The 6,040-nt window shown below is 43.0% G+C and overlaps 1 protein-coding gene and 1 pseudogene across 1 annotated transcript in view; both read right to left on the minus strand.

The window, feature by feature from the left end:
* The window catches only part of LOC103073554 (transmembrane protein 132B), a gene marked incomplete at its 3' end in the record, with an annotated part of 148,428 nt that overhangs the window by 21,435 nt on the left and 120,953 nt on the right, over positions 1–6,040 (minus strand). The gene's annotated exons all lie outside the window — the stretch shown is intronic.
* The window catches only part of LOC103072993 (nucleolar protein 56 pseudogene), a 533-nt pseudogene continuing 345 nt past the window's right edge, over positions 5,853–6,040 (minus strand).

Here is a 6,040-nt window from a genome sequence, read left to right on the forward strand (position 1 = left end):
TTCCTGCTCATTCGCAGTGGGCTGTTTGAGACTCACAGACTTAGAAAACGAATTTATGGTTACCAGGGGGGATGGGTGGGGGGGGGGAGGGATAGTTAGGGAGTTTGGGATTGACAGGTCCACACTGCTATATGTAAAATGGATAACCAACAAGGACCTACTGTATAGCACAGGGAACTCTGCTCAATATTATGTAACAGCCTAAATGGGAAAAGAATTTGAAAAAGAACAGATACATGTATATGTTAAAAAAAAAATAAAGTGGTCTGTTTTAAATATTGTGCTATGTCTTCCAAGGTGGCCTCAGGTATGAGCAGAAAAGAAATCCTCAGTCTTTGATGCACTGAGAAGACTGGCTGCATATTCTGCCCAGGTCAGGCCCCATGTTTGAGTCAAACAAGCAAAGGTCTATTGATCCATTGAGTCTGTGAGTCATAGGGACAATGCAGTAAGCTCAGTTGGGTCCACATGGGTAGTGTCCACTCACAACAGAACATCCCATTCTCCTGTGGGCTCACAGGTATACAGGCAGCCACACTGGACAAGGTGAAAGGCTAGGTACAGGGCTCTCCACTCTTGCAGAGGTATCACCTGAGACCTGTGTACCCCAGTGGCCCACAAGCAGCATTGCCTGAATGTTTAGTGAACTTTATGACACGGGGGGGGAAACCAAGCTACCCTCATTGAGTTGTGACTTTGAGGGGAACTTGACTAATGCAGCCCTTAGCAGCTCAGAGTTGGCGTTCACTCAGACAAGCCTACCTGGGTTCATGTCTACCTTGGAAGGGCTTGTATTCAGTTATTTAGTGCTGCATAACAAATTATCCCCCAATTTAGCAGATTAAAACCATGAACATTTCTTATTTCACAGTTCCTATGGATCAGAGTGAGTGAGCTGAGCTGATGAGTCCTTTCTTTCTAACTTTTCATTTTATATTGGCGCATAATTGATGATCAATGCTGTGTTAGTTTCAGGTGTCCAGCAAAGTGATTCAGTTATACACATACACGTATCTATTCTTTTTCAAATTCTTTTCCCATTTAGGTTGTTACATAACATTGAGCAGAGTTCCAGGGTCACTCACGAGATTGCAGTGAGGATGTCGGCTGGGGCTGAAGGAGCCACTTCCAAGATGGAGCCCTCACGTGGCCATTGGCTGGGGACTTCAGTTCTTCACCACACGGACCTCTCCAAAGAGCTGCTTGGGTGTCCTCATGACATGGTGGCTAGCTTTCCACAGGATGCAAGATCCAGGAGAGAACGAGGAGGAAGGCGTAATGCCTTCTGTGACCTGGTCTCGGAAGTCACACACCATCACTCCCACCATCTCCTATTCCTTAGAAGTGAGTCACTAAGTCCTGCCCACGCTCAAGGGGAGGGGAATTAAGCTCCACCTCTTAAAGGAGGGAGTGTCATAAGAATGTATATACCTATTTTCAAACTATCACAGGCCTACTGAGCAAACATCAACAAGAGTTGAACTTGGAACTTGGAGGCTAGACAGACTTGGGTTTGAATCCCCCTGTGTCATCTGCTTACCTTGGGTTTAACCCCATCGCACCTCAGTCTCATCATCTGTAAATGTAGATAATAATACCTACATTGCCTAGTTATTGTGAGAATTTACTTAGATAATATATGCAAAGTGTTCAACACAGTGCCTGGCTTCTAGCAAGAATTCAACTCATCATATTAATATTTTAATGCTATTAAGAGTAAAGGAGAACAATATAGCATCTTTTGCACATTAATCTCTGGTGTAACCCTCCCCCTTCAACATCACTAAAATGTTATAAGTGGATATACATAGTTCAAAAACAGATAACTATTTATTTAAATGTATAACTGCTAAGTGTTTTTTTTGTAGATACAACTTTATTTATTTATTTTTAACATCTTTATTGGAGTATAGCTGCTTTACAATTGTGTGTTAGTTTCTGCTTTATAACATAGTGAATCAGCTATACATTTACATATATCCCCATATCCCCTCCCTCCTGCGTCTCCCTCCCACCCTCCCTATCCCACCCCTCTAGGTGGTCACGAAGCACCGAGCTGATCTCCCTGTGCTATGCGGCTGCTTCCCACTAGCTATCGATTTTATATTTGGTAGTGTATATGTGTCCATGCCACTCTCTCACTTAGTCCCAGCTTACCCTTCCCCCTCCCCGTGTCCTCAAGTCCATTCTCTACGTCTGAGTCTTTATTCCTGCCCTGCCCCTAGGTTCTTCAGAACCATTATTTATTTATTTATTTATTTATTTATTTATTTATTTATTTATTTATTGCATACATTTATTTATTTATTTTTTTGCGGTACGCGGGCCTCTCACTGTTGTGGCCTCTCCCGTTGCGGAGCACAGGCTCCGGACACGCAGGCTCAGCGGCCATGGCTCACGGACCCAGCCGCTCTGCAGTATGTGGGATCTTCCTGGACCGGGGCACGAACCCCTGTCCCCTGCATCGGCAGGCGGACTCTCAACCACTGCGCCACCAGGGAAGCCCCCAGAACCATTATTTTTTTTAGATTCCATGTGGCAGAGAGGGAACTTACCTCAACATAATAAACGCCATATTTGACAAACCCACAGCCAACATCATCCTCAATGGTGAAAAACGAAAAACTGAAACCATTTCCTCTAAGATGAGGAACAAGACAAGAGTGTCCACTCTAAGTGCTAAGTTTTAAACAGGGTCCTACAAATTACAACATGATATAAGGTCATTGATGTCTCTGAGACATACTGAGTTGTACTAGGACACAACCAATGCTCAAATTTCATAAAAGTTTTTAGGTAGATTCTGCCTTCAAAAGATGCCAGAACCAAATGAGGGTTCTACTTTTGTCCTCTTCCATCTAGGATCATTCCCACTGGCTGCCTCTTCATTTAAGTGGACACAAGTCAGAGAACTGTGACTGTGATATTAGGAGAGCATTGACCCGGGCATCAAAAAGCCTAGCTTCTAATACGATACTAATGTTTCTACTGATAACACATACCTTTGCTCTGTGCTAGCTGTGTGACCATGGACCAGCCTTTTAACCTCTCTTAGCCTCAATTTTCTCAACCATAAATGAAGGTAGTGAATACCTGATTTCTCATGTTCTGTCAAGTGCTAACCATCTTCGACTTGTCTGAATTCATCTGTGGATGATATCTGAGGTTGGATAACAAGAAAGCTTTTGCAGACAAACCCAGAGATAATTAAAGGGATCGTTGCATATGCAAATGATGATTGCAAGTGCATCGCTTGAAGAAAAAAGTCTCTCAGGATCAACATCTGGCCCCCCAAAATGCTGATTGGTATACATAGCTTAAATGTGATAAAACCAATTTCTTCAATGCAGTAATTGTTCCTAATACTAAGATCTTCTTAGTAGACTAGAATACCATCCACAGATAATGAGCGTGTTGTCCCCTTCCTTCTAATTGTATCAGTTAGGTTTCTCTGTGAAATGAAGCATCCCAACTTAGTGGCTACACACACAATCAACTATCCAGCAGCTGGCCACCAGTACAAGAGAGACGTCCATAAAAAGAATTGCCCAGCTGAGCCCGCCCAGCATTGCAGACTCACATAATTACACACTAAGCAAATGGTTGTTATCTCAGACAACTTCATTTTAGGGTGATTTGTTTTGCAGCAAAAACTGATACATAATCTTTATAATTTCTTTCCCATGTGCTATTGTCTTGGCTAGACAATCAGTACAATGTCAGCCGTGATACTAACACACTTCCTCCTCTTTTGTCCTAACTTTGGTTTCCTATTAAACATAATGTTTATTGTAGAGTTCTGAAAGATACTGTCTATCAAGTTAAGAAAGTTCCTTTCTATTTCTACTTTGCTAAGAGTTTCTGCATAAATTAAGAGCTCAAATAGGCACTGCTCTCGTTCTGTAGGCACTAAGCAGCAACCCCTTCCAGACAAACGGAAATCGTCTTCCGAGCCCAGCCGACCACTTGGGGAACATTTGGAGCAGGTGATGATGGGAGAGACAAGACTGAGACACAGAAACATTTAAAGAGTAAGACACACAGCATATGCAGTCAAATGACGAATATGAAAGATATAAGGTCAAGTTCAACAGACGTCCAGAGCGGAACATGAGTGTGACTTTCAAAAAGGAAGGAAGGAAGGAAGGAAGGAGGGGGAGAGAGAGAGAGAGAGAGAGAGAGAGAGAGAGAGAGAGAGAGGGGGGGGGGGAGAGGGAGAGAGAGAGGGAGAGAGAAAGAGAGAAAGAGAGAAAGAAAGAAAGAAAGAAAGAAAGAAAAAGAAAGAGAGAGAGAGAGAAAGAGAGAGAGAGAGAAAGAAGGAGGGAGGGAGGGAGGAAGGAAGGGAGGAAGAAAAGAAAAGAATACAAGTAATTCCATGAGACGAAGACAACGTAAGGGTGGAAAACGGCAAAATCTACTTGACAAGTGCATCAGGCTATATCACACGTTCACCTCGCTGTTTTTTCTTCCTGGGCACATAGAAAGGCTACTCTTGCCAGCCTCCCTTGAAGCCCTGTCTCTGCCTACTGACCAATGAAATGTGGAGAGAGGTAACATAAGCCACTTCCAAACCTGGCCTCTGAAAACACCCAGTGAGATGTTCCAGGGTTTCCATGGAAACTTCTAAGGATGGCATGGCAACAAGCACAGTTTCCAGATGGCACAGCACAGGACAGAAGCAGTCCCTGACCACGGCTTGAACTTGGATGTAGCTCAGAAACTCCATCCAGGCCTCGCTGGACTGTGTTATGCCCCTGAGATACAGGGTTATTTGTTACAGCAGCTAACATCAATCATCTTAACGAATACAAAGAGCTATGATGGGTTGCGTTCAAAGAGTCTTAACAACTGGAATATCCCAGTGAATTCCTTAGAGACCAGTCACCCTATGCTAGACCCACTGGCCTGCAATTCTAGCCTTCACCTTCCATTTTCAAAGACAGCCTTCATTTCTGGAGCTAAGGAAGAAAGAGCCTTATTGATTTTCCCGTGAAGAGGGGCGTACCTGTTGTCATAAACCTATTTCCACCAAGGCTGTTGAATAATGGGGTCCTGAAAGATATGCTAAATAGTGTAACAAAGGAAAAGTCAGAAAACAGACTGAGGCATTCTCTTCCCAGGCAGACTGGGGAGTTAGCGCCTAGGTAACGCAATCCAGACCTCCAGTGGTTTCAACACAATCTCAGAACAACAACAATCCAGTAAGGAGAAACAGACAAGGCTACACAGGGATGCACACTGTCTTTGGGAAATTTCACATTGTCCAGTTCCCACGTCATTCCCTTAACGTTTCTTTCAATTTACTTTTTATTTTATATTAGAGTATAGTTGATTTACAATGTTGTGTTAGTTTCAGGTGTACAGCAAAGTGATAAAGTTATACATATACATATATCCATTCTTTTTCAGATTCTTTTCCCACATAGGTCCTTACAGAATATTGAGTAGGGTTCCCTGTGCTATACCGTAGGTCCTTGCTGCTTATCCATTTTATATATAGTAGTGTGTATCTGTTAATCCCAAACGCCTAATTGATCCCTCCCCTCCACGTTTCCCCTTTGGTAACCATAAATTTGTTTTTGAAGTCTGTGAGTCTGTTTCCATTTTGTAAATAAGTTCATTTGTATCATTTTTTTTTAAGATTCCACATATAAGGGACTTAGTTAGCTTGAGAAAACAAGGACTTCAAATAGCTGAATCAAAGGCAGTACCCTGCTACTTGTATTTTAAAACAATGCTGACGATCTTCCTTTCTTTGTTTTGGTTTGTTTGGGTTTGACTTTTACTGGGCTATAGGGGATGGGTTGGGAAATATCTCTGTAAGTTATATGCCCTACTAGGGAAATGTCCATCTAATCTTCCTGGGAGGAGCTTTCGGAGCTTTTTCTCTTTCTTGGAGCTGCTGCTCCTGCGGCAGCAGCCTCTTCAGGTCCACTGCTGAGAGGCTCCTCCTTGCAAGAGAATTTCCTCTTTTTCTTGGGGACCCTCTTGTGTCCTGACTCTTCAGGGTCGCTAACTGGTTCCTCTTTGGGGAAAGAGT

Source organism: Lipotes vexillifer, unplaced genomic scaffold (genome assembly GCF_000442215.2).
Source record: "Lipotes vexillifer unplaced genomic scaffold, Lipotes_vexillifer_v1.1 scaffold21, whole genome shotgun sequence".
Taxonomy (NCBI): domain Eukaryota; kingdom Metazoa; phylum Chordata; class Mammalia; order Artiodactyla; family Lipotidae; genus Lipotes; species Lipotes vexillifer.